Source organism: Petaurus breviceps, unplaced genomic scaffold (genome assembly GCF_028583685.1).
Source record: "Petaurus breviceps papuanus isolate PSGF00001 unplaced genomic scaffold, PetGlider_PUasm1.0 90919, whole genome shotgun sequence".
Classification (NCBI taxonomy): domain Eukaryota; kingdom Metazoa; phylum Chordata; class Mammalia; order Diprotodontia; family Petauridae; genus Petaurus; species Petaurus breviceps.
The window spans coordinates 25,790,272-25,809,111 of NW_027187378.1; the positions used below are offsets into that span (position 1 = coordinate 25,790,272).

The window sequence follows — 18,840 nt, forward strand, 5'->3', positions numbered from 1 at the left end:
TTACATATGTGGACCTAAGGACCAGAGAGGTTAAGCCTAAGGTCACACTGGTACTAAACCCCAGAACTGGGATTTGAACCCAGGTCCTCGGACTTCAGACCTAGCATTCTTTCCACTGTACCATGCCATCTCCCACTTCTTACATAAGATGTCACATCTCACACCTCTCAAGCTTTTTAAAATGCCCACACTATTAAATACATAATGTAATTAATAAGCAGATAGATGGTATAGTAGACAGAGTACTGCACCTGGAGTCCGAAGGTCTTGAGTTCAAATTTCACCTCAGACTTACTAGCTATGAGACCATATACAAGTCATTTAACTTCTGTCTACCTTAATTTCCTCAAATGTAAAATGCGGGTCATAGTAATAACTCCCAGGGTTGATGTGAAGATAAAATGAGATAGTATTTTATATATGTATAGATATACATATACACACATGAATACACACATATACATATATAAATTTGTAATATATACAGAAAGCTAACACATTACTGAAATGGATCTAGGACTGACATTCAGTTCTGCCCTCATTCCTGCCTTGCCAACCTCCCAATAAATGCTCTGACCCTAGCTCTCCATTTAAGACTTCTGGTCAGCCATAGAAGTCAGCTGAGTAGAGATGCTGTCGTCATAGCCCAGAAGGGCAGAACCTCAAATCCAGGACCACCCAAGCTGCTGAGCCTTGTCTTGACCATCTGGAAGACATGGAACAGGGCCAAATTACATATTAGGTATGATTGAAAGGGACACTTGAGTCTAGTTTGGGGGTATTATGAAGAGGCAGACCCAGCCTCAGGTGCTTGGATTTCCCACCACTTTTGGAAAGTTTCCTCCCTCCTACATGGACCCTCAGGGGACCTAACTGGTGGCAAAGCCAAGTACCTTCAGTTTTTATTCTGGGCAGCCCATTGGTCCCCAAAGCACCCTCCTCATGTCAAGTTCTGGGCTACCTTCCTTTTCAGGCCCCCAAGCCCTGAAGGAATCATTAGCATCTACTCTTAAAGGGCCCAGGGAAAATAGCGATAGACTCAGGCCTTTATCATCTGAGAGTCAGTCTCAAAGAGGCTGGGACATAGGCCGCCCTGACCTGAGGGCCTACTGGGTATTCTAATCCACACTCTAACAAGCAGCCTAGACTAAAAGCCTACCCTAGATAATTAGAGACTGCAGAATGTGGGAACTAGAAAGGGTCTTGGAGACTACCCCTGTCCAGCTCCTTCATTGTACACATGCAAAAACTGAAGTCCTGAGAAGTCACATAGGTTGTTAGTGACAGAGCTGGAACTAGAATCCAGAACTAGAACCCCAACCTAGAACCCAGATCTCTGGACTCCTAGTCCTATGCTCTTTCTACCACACTGAGAGCCTATGGGAACAACTAAAAATTAAGGAGGTTAAAAAAAATTCATTGTCAAGGAGGGATTAGGGGACAGGAAACTGAGTTGGAGGGGTCAAGAAGTGAGATGGGAGATATTACTTTCAGAAGTACCCTCTTACTGTGAACATTCACGAGGCAGATACTTTCTATCACTTCCTTTCCCCTGACAATTACAGTTTTTCTATTTTTTTTTTTAAGACAAAGTTGAGTAGGGGTTACTGAATTTGGACCCAGGGAATCTGGATTCCTATCCTAACTCTGCCTGCTCTGTGACCTTCAGTAAATCAACCTTTCTGGTCTCAGTTTCCTGTAAAAGGGCAGGAAGGCTGAAATGGATGAACTCTGACGTCTTTTCTATCTCTAAACCTATGATCCTAAAACTAATATGTATAAAAATGCCTAGTATTACATAGGACACACAGGAGGGATGAGGACTGGAGCTGGGATTTCATTGGAGTACAGAGCTTTCAGGTAAGGAAACTCTCTTACCAGTTCAGGCAAGAAGCTTCTCTGCTATTTCTATTCTTAGAAATTGCCAAAAGCACTAAAAGGTTAAGTGACTTGCCCAAGGTCACACACTCAGTGTTTCTGAGAGACCATGCTTGAATCCAGGTCTTCCTGGCTTTGAGGTCTCTATCCAATACACCAAGCTGCCTCTCTAAGTGAGTACACTCTACATTGAAATATAAAGAAATTAAAAGATCCAAGGACAACTAGCTATCTTAAAGAACAGCTCGGTGGTATAGTGGGTAGAACACTGGAGCTTGGCATCAGGAAGACTCATCTTCCTGAGTTAAAATCCAGCCTCAGATACTTTCTAGCTGTGTGACCCTGGGCAAGTCACTTACCCCTGCTTGCCTCAGTTTCCTCATCTATAAAATGAGCTGGAGAAGGAAATGTCAAACCACCCCAGTATCTCTGCCAAGAAAACCTCATATGGGGTCATGAAGGTCAGACCTACCCTGAAACGGCCCAAGGACAAATGTTACCTTCAGTGTTCTCAATCACTAACCTTGGTTTTCCTCTGGGGACTTTATAAACTATAAGTACTATAAAATATGAGCTGTGACTACCACTGAGTAGTCCTCATTTGCTGTGAATTTCTTCCCTTGAAGTTAAAACCTCCTGGAACTAGAAAAGTCACTCACTTGCCTTTGGTGTTCTCTAGTGAGAAAGAGACCCAGAGCTGCTCTTCCAATTAGCTCTGAGTGCTAATAGTTTCTCCTGTGTCCCCTATACTATGTGCTTCTTCTTCTTCTGTCTTATGGTAAAGAAACATACTACCAACATGTACAGTGCCTCTTGTCTAGCTGATATCCAGTTACCATGACTACCATACTTGGCAGAGGCAGGTCCGTGAGAATGGGGAAGGGCCCAACAGGTGTTATCAGGTCAGATCTTAGACAGCTGGAGGCAGAACCCAATGGCACAAGGTCTCCCCCAGTAACACAGGACACAGGAGAATATCAAGACAAAAAAAGCGGTAAAGGTGAATGGACCCCACGAGGGGTGGCCCCATTTTGCCCTAAAGAAGTCTCATATGACTCTCTTGCTCTCTGACCTTTCCAAAACACAGCCCTACCACCATAGTATAGTGGGCAGATCTAAACACCAGCCCACAAGCCTGGACTCTCCTTGCTTTTATCCATTGTCTATACTAAAAGATATTTATCTCCAAGAGCAATGCTGGTGCCTTCTGGCTATTGACAGCAGTGGCTGCTCTCTGGCCCCTGGTCTTTCTTTAAGACTGGATCAGAAAAAGACAAATAGAGTAGTACCTCGTTTATATAGTATAAAGCAATCTTGCCTACCCAGACCACAGCCAAGAAACAGGAAGGAAGCAAGGAAGGCCCTGGAGAAAGCAAAACAGATCCACAAAATCAGTACACTAAAACTGGTATAGAAAAGTTTCCCTGGCCCTCATCTGAAGCCTATTCAGGAGAAGAGAATGAGCATATATAAATACCTACTATGAGCCAGTCTAGGTAGCACAGTGAATAGAATGCCAGGCCTGGAGTTAGGAGGACCTGAGTTCAAATCCAGCCTCAGGCACTTACTGGCTGTGTGACTCTGGGCAAGTCATTTAACCCTGTTTGCCAGAATTTCTTAATTTGTAAAATGATCTGGAGAAGGAAATGGCAAACCACTTTAGGATCTTTGCCAAGAAAAGTCTAAATGAGGTTACAAAGTCAGACACAACAAAAAAACGACTAAACAACATGTTGCAGGCACTGTGCTAAGCCCTTTACAAATATTATTTCATTTGATCCTCACAACAACCCTGGGAAGTAGGAACTTTATTATCTCCATTTTACAGTTGAGGAAACTAAGGCAGCGGTTAAGTGACTTTCCCAAGATCACACCGTTAGTGTCTGAGGTCAGAATTGAATTCAGACCTTCTGACTCCAAAACTGGTGCTCTATGCACTCACTGCACCACCTAGCTGCCTTGCTATAGCACACTTTTGTTGTTGTTTAGTTGTTTGGTTGTATCCAACTCTTCATGAGACCATGGACCATAGCATATCAATACTGTCCATGGGGTTTTCTTGGCAGAGATACCAGAGTGCTTTTGCAATTTCCTTCTCCAACTCATTTTACAGATGAGGAAACTGAGGCAAACAAGGTTAAGTGACTTGCCCAAGGTCACACAGCTAGTACGTTTCTGAGGTTGAATTTTAACTCAAGTCTTCCTGACTCCAGACCCAGTGCTCTATCCACTATGCCCCCAGCTGCCTCTCCTATAGAATATTACAAGCAACAAATTAAAAATGGAGTGAGAAACATTAAAAAACTATAAAAGCAGCCACAAAAAAGGTACAGAAGTCTAGGACCATTTTGTATCATAGAACTTGAGCTGGAAGGGACCTTGGAGGTCATCTCATTCACCCCCTCCCTCTCATTTGACTCTTGAGGAAAAGGAGCCCCCAGGGAGAACAAGGGCTTTGCCCAAGGTCACATGCATGGGTAGTTAAGACTGGGAACCTGAATTCAGTCCCTCTGATTCCAAGTTCCACACTCTTTCCAATGGTTAAAAATATATTTAAAAATATTCACTTAAAGAGTTAAACCCTTGGAGATGCAGAAAACTCACCTATTCAAAATAATTTATTTCCCTGCGTTTTCCTATCCTGAGAATTGGGGTTTCATTGCAGCACTCTCCCTCTCATGGAGCTTGGAAATTGCTTCAAGTATCTCTTGTATCTGGTATCTAGCTACTACAGATCTACTCATTAATTAGAAATGATCACAGCAACAGATCAGACATTGGACAGTTCCCTGATGGAAACATCTATTTCAGCATAAGGAGCCTGACTTTACAAGTCCAAGTCACACTGGGGCCATATTTTTAAACTACATTTAGATGCCTTCTGATTTCATGTCACCTACATTTCCCAATGTATACCTCCCCTTTTCCTTCCTTACAGCTTATAGCAGTCCCTATAATAAAGGATAAAAGAGAAGAAAGAAATAAATTCAGCAAAACTAACCAATATATAGAAAAAGTACCGAGGTACATTTAACAAGTACATTTCAACCAAACATGATTAGATTTCCAAGCTGAGAGATAGAGTGATTTCTCTGCCCTTTTCCTCTATTCCTCTAGGATGAAGCTCTTACCTGGATAAAAGGTCAGCGTCCACTTAGCATGCTGATAGGCCCATGAGATGCTTCCTCATTCTGCTTTTGGGAAAACCCATTCACCAGTATACATTCATCTAGGAATATATAGAGTGTTCATCAAAAAACAAAGTCTAAGCTTTCACAATAATAATAATGACTGATGTTTATCTGGCCCTTGAAAGTTTGCCAAGCATTTTACATATTCAGTTGAGTTCAGTTTAATAAGCATTTATTAAACACCTACAATGGGCTGGAGAATGAGCTAAGTGAATAGGGATACAAAGGCAAAAAATGAATTAGTCCCTGCCAAGGAACTTAAACAGATCTTATTTCATTTAAGGATCATAACAACTCTGTGATGTATTACAAATATCTCATTTGATTCTTATGACAACCCTTCAAGGTAGGTACTGTTATTATCCCATTTTACAGGTAAGGAAACTGAGGCAGATAGAAGTTAATTGACTTACCCAGGGTCACACAGGTAGGACATTTCTGAGGCCACATTTGAACTCAGGTTTTCCTTACTCCTCTGTTTCCCTCAGTCTCCTCAACTGTAAAATGTGGGTGATAATAGCACTTACCACTCAGGGTTGTTGATCAGTTGAGAAAATACTTGTAAAGCACTTAACGCAATGCTTGGCACATAGTAGGAACTATATAAATGTTTCCTCCCTTCCCCACCCCCAACCATAAGTGATCCAATATTAGTGGAAACAAGGAAGACTTCTGAGAAAGTTTAGGACTTACAGAACAGATAAAGAGATCAGAACCTATTTCTTTTCCAAATATAATTTTTTTGCTTTTTTTTTTTTGGAGGGGGGAGGGCAGGGCAATTGGGGTTAAGTGACTTGCCCAAGGTCACATGACTAGTAAGTGTTAAGTATCTGAGGCTGGATTTGAACTCAGGTTCTCCTGACTCCAGGACCAGTGCTCTATTTACTGTGCCACCTAGCCTCCCCTCCAAATATTTCTGTTTTTTCTGATAATTTTATCAAGTTTATCCTTCTCTTTGTGAAGCAGAAGATTAGGAAGGATCCAGACTGATGAACAAATGATCACTAGTCTCAAGCATCCCCAAAGTGGTTTAGCTTGTTTCTAAGATATAGGAACTTGCAAAGGCAAGCATGACATAGGGTTGGATAGAGTGCCAGGCTTAGAGTCAAGAAAACCTCCCTTTAGATCCTGCCTCTGATCACTGATACATGGGTGTGTGTTAATAAGTGTGTGCTGACTAACAGATATATCTCAGCTATGTGACGATAGGCAAAGTCACTAAGCTTCTCTGAGACTCACTTTTCTAGTTTGTAAAATGGAGATAACATGATCTGTAGTGTAACCTCATGGAGTTATTGCAAGGCTCATGGGATGACTTTTACGAAGTTCTCTGTAAACTTTGAAGCACTTTATAAAGGTCAGCTGTTATTGTTGTTGCTAATCACAAATGGATTTTACTTTATCTCACAGAGAGGCCAAGTGCTAATTTCCCACCTTGTGTCCCAAATATTTGGCCTCCGAGCACCCAAGCTGTCATTCACCATGCCTCACTGTAAGATCTGCCTCACCCATTGCACTTGGCACCAGCCTGAGATATTCCAGATGCTCATTCATACTCTGACTAAAAATAACTGTCATTAATGGAGAGTGGAGCAAATGCCTCTCGCTTGCTTAATAGACCATTAACCAACCATCAGAAAGAGGCAGGTGAATGCCTTAGTCCAAAGGGTAATACATTAAGTTTATATATGCCAACTGCTATTTAAAATGCTGTTGGGGGTTTGGATTCTGTATCTGAGGCCATTTGCCACCAACTCGATTAAGGCGCTTGATTAGTTTTGATGATTATCTGCTCCTGGCACTTCTAATAGCACATCAGTTCTGAGAATAGAACATGAATTAGATTTGATTATAGAATTTGATTTTCTATCATTAACATAGAATCTAATTGTATCATCTGGTCTTAGAAAACCAGGGCCTCACCGAAGGTCTGATAACCCTTAGTTTTTATATACACACACACACACACACACACACACACACACACACACACACACATATATATATATATATATATTTACTTCTTTCCTAATTCTACTTAATTCCATTCAATGGATGCTGCATAGGGCTGCCATCTGATAGGACTCTTTCCCTAAATTATATATGTACAAATTAGTTCTGCTCAGTTTGTTATGAAGCAAAGCCATCTATGAAAGCGCTAAGTAGAGACCTTATTTTTTTTCTTTCTGTATCTGAGAAACATACTCAGATTGTGTTAATTGTTTCATGCTTCATTCCCTTTTGTCTCTCCTGGGTACATCCTATGAGCCCATAGTTACTTTGTCTATAGAGGGCAATGAAATTGCTAGTTCCTGGTACAGGACAGTTCAGGCATCCTATACCACCTGATGGAAACCTTTGGTGGAAGGAATGGCTTGGGTGGCTCATTTCACTTGGTGTTTGTGTAATTGACCAGAGTGCTTCCCCTGATGCCTGCACCTCATGTGTTTGTGGCACTTTCTTGTATGAGAAGGTAACAGGCACTCAGGCAGCATAGTGAGTAGAACACTGGTCAGAAATACCTCAGTTCAAACCCTTCCTTAAACCCTTATTAGCTTTATGTGTAAAATAGAGATGATAATAAAAACCTACCTCACAAGGATGCTATGGAGATAAGATATGATGATGCATGTTGAGCACTTTGCAAACCTCAAAGCATTCTTTAAATACTATTTATTTATTATGCTGTTATTATTATTATTGTTGTTATAATATTCTGCCTCTGACACAAGTTGTGTGACCAAGGACAAGTTGTCAAACAGTCAATTACAACATTTCAAGACTTATGTGAGAACCAGGTTTATTACAAGAGAAACGAACATGCATGCGGAACCCAAAGAGTTCACAATTCATACAGAAGTTTGCATATATTTATGACATCAGGACAAAAGAAGGAGGAGATACCAGAAAGGGGTGTGGCACGGGAGAGGGAAAGGTGCAGTAAAGGTGGGAAAAGGACAAAACCCCTCCTGAAGTGGAGGAACAAGGTGATGGCAAAAGCCCATTCTTTTTCCTTTTCCCTGGGTGGGGAATCTGTAGCCTCGAGGCCACATGTGGCCCTCTAGGTCCTTGGGTGAGGCCTTTTGACTGAGTCCAAGTTTTACAGAACAAATCTTTTATTAAGTGCCACATCAAGGGCACAGTGCTTCACGTCAGGGCGTAAGGAAAGGACTCTGGGATTCAGAAGCAGCCTTCTGTAATAGAAAGAGCATTAGATTTGGGATCAGGACAGTTGGGTCAAATTCCAACTCCTTCCTAGACTTACTAGCTGTGTGATCTTGAGAATCCCTTAACCTCCGTTGAGTTCAGACTCCTCATCTGTTAGGTGACATAATAAGATTGTGTTTTACTGCTCTCACAGGGTTGTTGCAAAGAATGCACTTTTCTTAAAACCCTGTGGGACTATGAATGATTGCTGCTAGGTTGGGATATAACTGCCTCTGAAACTAGCCAGACAAAGGGAACCAGAACTGGGAATCAGTCTCATCAGACAATAGTTAGGCCAGAAAAGATCAAGTCCTGAAAATTAGCTAAGGCAGAGAGGAACTAGCAGGATCTAAGAGATGAAGAGCCTAGGTCTAGGCAAGTAGTATCTAAGAAGTGTCCAAGGAAATTCAGTTAAAAATAACAATAGTAATGAATGAACAGAAAGAGGCCTCCAAAGATAATTTCTGATGCTAGGAGAGAAGCTGTTTGATCTCTCCCTTGTTTTATTTTACTAGTTGGAAATAAATGGGCAGCCCTGGAACTGTGGGTGTTCAGTGTAGCCAAAGAGACTTCAGAGGCCTACAAGGGAAACTTGTACCTAATTAGGGTCTTGTCTGGGCAGAGATGTTGAGATGAACAGGAGGTCCTCAAAGATGTGTTCCCTGAATCTCCTTGACTGGCTCATTTAAAATGTAGTCCGTGTACTGGTGTCTCTAGGACAGGAGATCCCTGTTCCATCTGTGAGCACTTGTCTTATTTCACCTTACAAAGGTTTCCTGTCTCAAGCACACATCTGATATCTGGTGATTGGCCAGAACAATCTGGGGGGTGGGTGTGGGGTGGAGAGAGAGAGAGAGAGAGAGACAGGGCTAGTGAGAAGGCTGCAGGAAATGGTTCAATGGCCTATTTCCTTGCTTGAAGTGAGGCAAAAGACTCAAACTATCAGAGAGCTCAAACTCTCACAGTCTTGACTCCATGGCAGCATCAAGCTGCTCAAATAAACTACAAATTCTCCTTCTAGAAAAACCAAAAGACAAAGCAGGATCAGCTACCAGATTAGTCAAGGATTAGACAGCAGGCACCTCTGAGTGTCCTCATAGTAGAATGGTAAGGCAGGATTTGGGAATAGGGATTTATTCAGTCATTCAAGAATCAATGGTTAAATATCTACTATCTGCTAGTAGGTACTACTACACACACATACTAGATGCTAGGCATTATTGTTGTTAAGCTGTTTTTCAGTCCAACTCTCCATAACTCCATTTGGAATTTTCTTGGCAAAGATACTAGAGTGGTTTGCTGTTTCTTTCTCCAATTCATTTTAAAGATAAGGGAATTGAGGCAAACAGAGTTAAGTGACTTGTCCAAAGTCACACAGTTAGCAAGTGTCTGAAGCTGGATTTGAACTCAGGAAGATGAGTCTTCCTGATTCCAAGCCTAGGGCTCTATCCACTGCACCACCTAGCTGACTGACTACGGGAGGCACCAGGGAACATGCAAAGTTGAGACAAGCCATGGTTCCTGACTTCATGGAACTCAGTCTTGGAGAGCTATAGGAAATAGAAATACGGGCAATGATTATATGCAATGTTATGTGATAAAGACATTAGAAAGTTGCTAAAATGCTATTTGAAGTCAGAAGGAGGGATGGTTGTTATCAGCCGGGGAGACCAGGGAAGGTTTTATGGAAGAGAGGGCATTATGCTGGCTCTGGGCATGGCATTCAACAGGTAAGGAGGAGATAGGAGAGCATTCCAGGTAAGGTTACCTTGGCCAGTCTCTCCAGGGCAGGAGTATATAACTGACCGAGGGAGCAAGGCACAGAGATGAGAGCAAGAACCATAGCTGTTCTTGATTTGGCACAGAAACCAAGGAAAAGGAATGTGGGTCACCAGTCACGTAGACACAGACAACTAATAGTTGAATGAATAGAGCCATTGGTCAATTTTACTAAAGCCTTGCGGTGCTAAGGATATGAGAAATGCTTTTGAACCAGACTGGAATTTGCATCTCAAAGAACAGCTTGGGGGTACCTCTTCTTTAATGTCTGTTTCAAAAGTAAGAGATGTCTCTGGCATGTCCTTTCTTCTAATAACTCACAGGGAAGCAATAATCAATGTAGTTGAAGCAAGCCTAAACCTGTTTATCTTCTCAGAAGACACTATCTCTGGATAACACATTTCTAAACCATATATATTGAGATGAACTATGTCAAGTGATACTTCCTTTTGGTTGTGCCAAAATGATTTCTGGGTTCAAAGCTTGCCTCATAATTCAAGTGTTTTGGGTTTGGGACACAAGTTCCATATTTACAATATTGATGGCCTTAAAAATTTTGCACAGTTCAGCTGGACTTTGAACTGGTCCTTCTGATTTTTTCATCCTTTGTCTTCATATAGAAATCACTGCATTCTCTCTTCATCATTTTAATTGCCCTTTTTTGATATTTTCTTATTCTGTTGTTTCTTTCTTTTTAATATATACATTTTGTTTCTTTTCCCCATGCTCCTACTGAAACAGAGACAAATACAGGGAGAGAAAGAGAGAGACAGAGACAGAGACCAGAATAGTACAGAGTACAGAACAGACATATCATCTTGTCATTTTGTACAAGGTAATATATTGTTTTCTAGTTTGCATGTGATCCCCTTTATGACAATGTCTGTCTTTTGTTGGCTTTTTGGGGCCATAACAGCACATTAAATTGATACCTTTAGAGAACATTTTACGGAGCCTCTTGTATCCCTTCCTGGTTTGTAGCTAAAAGCTCTGAGACAGAATCAGAGAACCTCAGCAGCCATCTGGGTGTACCTTTACTAGAGTGCAAATATCATCAAAATATCCCTTGCTACCCAATGCCACTGGTGTCCTGACTGTTCCTCAAACAAGATAGTCTAGCTCCATACCAGGGGTATTTTTACTGACTGTCCCTATGCCTTGAATGCTCTCTTCCCCCCTCATCTCCATCTATTGGCTTCCTTTTAAGTCCTAGATAAAATCCAACCTCCTCTAGGAAGGCTTTCCTGATGCCCTTTACTTCTAGTGCCTTCCCTCTGTAGATTATTTCAAATTTATCTTGCTTATCTAGCTTGTTTGTACACAGTTGCATGTTGTCTCTCCTGTGGGGTCAGGGAGAGTAGAGAGACAGAGAGACAAAGACAGAGACAGAGAAACAGAGACAGACAGAAAAACAGAGACACAGAGAGAGACAGAGAGAGGAGGAGAGAGAGAGAAAGAGAGAGAGAGAGAGAGAGAGAGAGAGAGAGAGAGAGAGATGACTATATTCTAGGCACTATGCTAAACTCTGAGTACACATATAAAATCAGGGACTACCTTTTACCTTCTTCATATTCCCAGTATCTAGCACATTAGGTGCTTAATAAATGTTTATTCACTGAACTCTCCAACTTCCAACCAGTTTTGACCCCTAGAGCAAAGGAGAACAAGTCTATCTAATCCCCCTTCCACATGACAGCCCTTAAAATACTTGAATATAGCAATCATGTCCACTTGTCTTCTTCTCTCCAACCTAACCATCCCTAGTTCTTTGTAGAGCATGGTCTTCAATCTTTTTATCATCCTGGGACCCTTTCTTTCATGGGCAGTTAGGTGGTACAGTAGATAGAGCTCCAATCATGAAGTCAGGAAGATGAGCCTTCCTGAGTTCACATCCAGCCTCAGACACTTACTAGCTGTGTGACCCTGGGCAAGTCACTTCACCTGTTTGCCTCATTTTCCTCATGTGTAAAATAAGCTGCAGAAAGAAATGGCAAACCACTTCAGTATATTTGCCAAGAAAAGCCCAAATGGGGTCACAAAGAGTAGGGCATGACTGAATCAACTGAACAATAGCAACTCCTTTCAACATGCTGCCATTTGTCAATATCCTTCCTTAAAAGTGGTACCTTGAATGCAAAACAATAATTAAATATGATCTGACCAGGGCAAAATTTGGCAAGATTACCACCTTCATCCTTCTCAATATGAAAACTGTTAGTGCAACCTTTGATTTTCTTAACTTTTTGGATTTGTTTTCCCATGCTGCTAACTCCAATTGAGCATGCAGTCCTCTAAAGTCCCCATATCTTAGATGCTTTTGTTCCTAATCCATTACGTTGTGGTTGTCTGCCCAAAAGCTCAAGTTGTAATTTTTCTGCCCACTCCTACAGTCTCATGAGACCTTCCCGCCATTTATCTCTGTCAGCTTGGCATTTTATTACCCAGAAGAATTTGTCATCTGTGAACCTGGAAATTTCATCACAATACTTCTCCTAGGTCATTTATAAAAACATTAAATGAGACCAGTTCCAGTCCCAGGCACCAGGTTTTCCATTATTAACACTTCTCTAGCCAGAGAAGCCTCTGTTTATTCCCACATGTTGTTCTCCAGTTTCCAGCTCCTTTCTTTAGTCACTTAAAAATGTTTCTGCCCATCCCAAGAGAACACAGGGGATCTTTAGGGAGGCATTATTATATAATGAAAAGAGCAGTGCACTCAGCAGGTCAGAAGACCTGACTTCTGAGTTCTGCCTCTAATGCTTCCTAAATACATGATGAGATAAGTCATTTTATCATTCTGAGTCTCAATTTTCACATCTGCAAAATAGGTATAATAATACTTTCATTACCTGTCTCTCAGGTTGTTTTAAGGAAAGGACTTTGTAAACCTTTTAAAGAGTTATAGAAATGTGAGCTACTAATATTTTAATTAATTGGCTTTGATTCATAATCTTTTCAAATACTTTTTGAAACCCTAAATATTATCTACTGCCTACCCACTGTCTTTGTGCTTATTTATTCCCTTAAAGAACTCTAATAGATTTAAGTATTACATGTTTTGTCCTATAGAAATAATATTTCCTTTTCCCTGCTAGGCAGTTAGGTGATATGGTTGAAAGAGAGCCAGAATTAAATTTAAGAAGACTTGAATTCAAATCCTGCCTAAAACATCCCTCCTTGTGATGTAATCTTGGCCAAGTCAATTAATAACACCAAAATATCAACAGGGATATCAATTGGTACAAAACTTTAATTACAAAGGTATTTTGAAATAAATTTTTTCATCCTTTATTTTCTTTGCCTTGTGCTAAAAAAGAATTATACTCCATCAACTGGTATGGCCTGGTTCTTAGAGGTATTCTTAAATTCTGATCTTTTAAAAGCAGAAATTAAACCAAGAGCTAGCCCTTGAGCCAATAAAAATTCATAATAATAGTAGGTAGCATTTGTGTACTGCTTTGAGCTTTTCAAATAATTTGAATGTCATTGGAGGCTCACAACAGTTCTTTGAAGTATGTGCTATAATTATCCCCCATTTTACAGATGAGGAAACTAAAGCTGAGATAGGTTATTCTTTTTTTTTTTCATGTTGATTAAATAAGATCTTATTCTAAAAGGACAATCCTCACATTTGTGAAATACCACATATGGAGGTAGAGGGGAGACAACCAAAATGTTTCCCAAAGAAAACCAGAGTCACAAGAATCAAAAAAATGGAAGGGAGTTGGAAAGGATCCCCAGCACCCATGCAGTCTAGATCATATCCCAAAGGAATCTTCCTTCAGCACTTCAAAATTTCAAGGATGAAATAATCTCATAGCTCTGGGGAGCTCCCTCCTCTGGAGACTTGTATAACTGTGACTCAGATAACTGCACTCCTCCAGGAGCTGTTTCTGAAGAACTCAGATAACTGGACTTCAGAGGCTCTTTCTGAAGAATTCATTGCCTTGTAGTCAATTGGATGATGAATCTCCCCATACTTACTGAGGCTGGTCCTTAGACATAGTCCGGCAGAGTAGCCATTAAGTGATGTGGTAAATAGAGAGCTAGAGATGACATCAAGAAAACAGCAGTTTGAATTCTTCAGATACTTCCTCCCATGTAACCCTAGGTAAGCATACCATTGAGAAAATTCTTCTTGTTGTTCAGCAGTTTTCAATCATGTCCAATTCTCTGTGACCCCATTTGGGGTTTTCTTGGCAGAGATACTGGAGTGATTTGCCATTTCTTTCTCCAGCTTGTTTTACACAAGGGTTAAGTGACTTGCCCAGGCCACACAGCTAGTAAGTGTCTGAAACTGGATTTGGATTCATAAAGATGAGTCTTCCTGACTTCAGGCCTGATATTCTATTCACGATGCCACGTAGCTGCCCTTAAACAAGTTTCCTAGGACAAAAAAAAATTAAATTTATTGACATAACAATAACTTATGCATTTTTATATCTTTAAAAAGTTCTAAGAAGCAATATATCCTCCCTTTGCAACAATCACTTGTTTTATATTATTTTGCACTGAATTCACAAGATTTTTGACACATTCTTTCATTCATCATAAAACAGTATTGTCACATTTGAACCATTTCTGCTTTTAATACATTTTATTGATGTTTTATTTTTATATCACCTATATTTCTCACTGTATCCTTCCCTTCACCCTCTCTCAGAGAGCTATTCCTTTTGATAAAGAATAAATAAATAATAAGAAAAAATAAGTTCCAGAAAATTAAACACACACACATATATACACATATGTGTGTGTATGTGTATCCTGATATTGTATGCTGTGATCTATGCAGGTAGCTAGGCCACAGTGGAGAAAGTGCTGGGGCTGCAGTCAGGAAGACCTCCCTCTCAGACACTTAACAGCTATGTGACCCTGGGCATATATCATCTGTAAAAGGAGGATAATAATGTCACCTATCTTCCAGGGTTCTTGGGCAGATTAAGTGAGATAAGAATTTTAAAGCACCTGGCACATAGTAAGCACTATATAAATGTTAGCTATTATTATTATCACTAGCTGTCAGACCCCTAGGCAAGTCACTTAACCTCTGTTTGCCTCAGTTTCCTCATCTGTAAAATGTTCGATAAGAGCACTTTTCAGGGTTGTTGTGAGGATCAATTGAGATCATTGTAAAGCCCTTAACACAGTGCTTGGCACATAGTAGGTACTATATAAATGTTAGTTATTGTTATTATAATTATTATTACTATTACCCGTGGCTCCCATCTCCATAAAGAAGTATCTTCTCAGATCTTCTCTTTGGGGGTAAAACTTGGTTATCATAATTTCTCAGCATTTCTCATTCAGTCTTGATTGTTTTGTTGTTGTTTCTTTTTACATTGCTGTAGTCATTGTGTGCGTTGTTTTAATGGTTCTGTTTCTTTTACTTTGTATCAGTTCTTCCCATGACTCTCCGTGTTCATCATATTAATTTCTTACAGTGCAATAATATCCCATTGCATTCATATACCACAATTTGCTTAGCCATTTGCCAGTTGATGGGCATCTATGTTGTTTCCAGTTTTTTGTTACCAGAAAAATAATGCTGCTATAAATGTTTTGGTATTATGCAGGATGCCAGGCATTTCTTTGATAAACTGCCCATTTTCCCTGGCTTTAATTGTAGCCCATAAGATTTTTAAAATGTTTAATTATTTTTATTGTCAACTCACCAAGCACAAAATATAATGAGCGTTTCCATATACAAAGTAGAAATGAAAAAGATTCTTACATGAAATTATAAATCTTTGTTACATATAGCTCACTTCTCCTTTTAAGTATATAATAAATTCAACATACAATTTTCAAGGCTGCCTGGCTTGTCTGTTCCTTTCATTGTGCATTGAAAAAAAATGCTTCAATGAACCCCTTTCCTTTTTTCCTTTTTCTAACAACCCTATCACTAGCTCCCACTTCTTTACCCCAAGCTCCCTTTAACATTGAAAGAAAAAAAAAGTTAAAAATCCTTATAACAAATATTGTTGAACAAAACAAATGTCTTTTTTGACCATATCTCAAAATATGTAATTCTTTCTACACTTTGATTACATCACTTTTCAGTGGGTAGTATGCTTAATCATCAGTTCTCTGAAATCGTGATTAATAATTACATTTTTCAGAATTCTTACGTCTTTCTTTTTTTAAAGATTGAAATAAATTTTTACTAAACCATTTACCACGAGTTTCCCATATTTACCAGTCAGCCTTTTGCAACTTAAGTGTGAAAAGTTCAGTTTTACCAAAGTGAAATAATACTAGAAAAAGAAAAAGAGTTTCACTCTATGCTTGGCTGGATTTCAATTTGGGGCTTCAGCAGACATGTGTGGAAATTATCTTTGAAGCATTTTCTCTTTTTTTCTCTGCAAACTTTTCTTCTTAGCTTTGCCATGTAAGTACTTCCCAAGTCTCAGTCTGACAAACCATTTCACATAAGACATTGTGTAGTGCTTCTTCCTGTTGTATCTTAGGTACCAAGTTATTGTTCACTGCTTGTACTTATGCCAGATGATATATCCCAAAATGTCTTTTCTCCAAGCACCTGGTCTTGGCCTTTCTTGACCTAAGTCTTTCAGCATTGGTTTTTGTTTTTGGTTTGTTTTGTTGTTTCAAATATACAATGTTATTATTATTGCATAAATTGTTCTCTGGGCTTCGTTCACTTCATTCTATATCAGTTCATACAAATCCTTCTAGATTTCTGTGGAACTGTCCTTTTTGTCATTTCTTACCACAAAATAATATTTCAGTACATTTAAATTCATATGTCATAATTTGTTCAGGCTTTCCTAACTGATGGATATCCTTTTAAGTTTCCATTTCTTTGCCACTACAAAAAGAGCTGCTATAAATGTGTTTACATACAGATCCTTTTCCTCTCTCTTTGATCTCTGGGGTACTGGTCAAGTAGGGGTAATGGGTTAAAATGTAAACAGCATTTAATGACATCAGGGGTATAATTTCATATTGTTTTCTAGAATGTCTGGGCCTATTTACAGTTCTATCAACAGTACACTAAATGTGCCTATTTTTCTGTAGCATCGCCACTTCCCCTCCCCCCCCACCATAACTTATTTTCCCTTTTTGTTTTGTTTTGTTGTTGTTTTGAGACAATCTTCTTATGTGACCTGGGATAGAAGTACAGTGACCACTCACAACTCACTTCCAATGCTGATCAGTTTAGAAACTTTAACCAGCTGTGCTGTTTCTAACCTGAGCTTCTTCATCCTTCATTAGGCAGCCTAGTGGCCATCTGGTCCCAGGGACTCACTGTATCAGCGAGAGTAGTGAGGACATCCAGTTAGCTTTAGCTCTTCTTCAGCTCAAGTGATCCACCAGTTTCAGCATGTTTGCCACCATGCCCAACCATTTTTTCTTTTTGTTATCTTTATCAATCTGACAGGTGTGAGATGGGGGTTCAAAGCTGCTTTAATTTACATTTCTCCAAATATCAGTGATTCGGAGCATTTTTTCCACTTGGCTATTAATAGTTTAGATTTCTTCCTTCAAGCACCACCTGTTCATATCTTTTGTCCATTTATCAATTAAGGAATGGCTCTTATTCTTGCATATTTGAATCAATTCTTATGTGTCTTGTATATCAGAGAAACTTGACATAAAGATTTTAACTCAACCCTTCTATTTTAACAACATTAATGGTGCAAAGACTTTTCAATTTTATGTAACCAAAACTGTCCATTTTATCGTCAGTGGTCCCTTTTATTCCTTATTTGGTCCTGAAGTCTTCCTCTACTGATAGTTATGAAAAGTGTTTCTTTCTTCCTCCTCTAATTGGTTTATGATGTGACCTTTTACATTTAAATCATTTATCCATTTGGAACTTATCCTACTAATTGGTATAAACTAATTTTATGCCAGCCTTCTTCCAAGTTTTCCTAACAATTTTTATTGAATAAGGAGAAGTCCCTTTGTAGTTGGGGTCTGTGGTTTTATCAAATTCTATGTTACTTTGTTTGTTGCTATATGTTATGTTTCTAATCCATTCTACTGATTAACTTTTCTATTTTTTAACCAGTACCAAATGGGTGCAATAATTACTGCTTTATAGTACAGTTTAAAAACTGTTACTGATAGGCCCCTTTCCTTCCTATTATTTTTTCCATTACTTCCCTTGAGATTCCTGATATTTTGTTTCTTTGGATGAATTTTATTCTATTTTTCTTGCTCTACAAAATAATCCTTTGGTATTTTGACTGGTATGGAATTGAATAAGGAAGTGAGATTTAAATCAGTGAGGTCCAAGGTCACTGAAACATGTTTATCTCCATCTCTTGGATAAATTTCTTAATCTTTTGCTATATACATTATTATTCAATGTTGTGTTGCAGTATTTCGTCTCCGTTTGGGGATTTCTACAATTTTGGAACAATTTTTCTTCTCATTGTATCACAGTTCATCTTTCCTTTAATGGGGATAAGACTTTTGAGCCCAATGGAAATAAAAATTCACCAAAACTTTTTGAGGCTTAATGTTTTACAGTCTGAAATGCCCACATCTTATAGGGTCACCTAGACTTCTAGCAGCTAGTTTAGTATACCCTTGAATAAAAAGTGAGTTTCATCAGCAAAAATGACCATTTTCCGATCTTTAGTATTTCATTCTTTGTATTATCTGGACAATAAAGTACAAATGGTATCATACTTATGACAAGTATTTTTTCTTCATACTATTGGTTAGCAGCTTTTAAAAAATTTGTGTTTTCACTAGTCTCTCAACTTTAAGAAATCTTTATTACCATGAAGAGGAACTAAAAATGACCCCTCCA

General features: G+C 39.3%; 1 protein-coding gene across 1 annotated transcript in view; it reads left to right on the plus strand.

The window, feature by feature from the left end:
• The window catches only part of PNOC (prepronociceptin), a 51,758-nt gene that overhangs the window by 21,174 nt on the left and 11,744 nt on the right, over positions 1–18,840 (plus strand). The window lies entirely within an intron of this gene.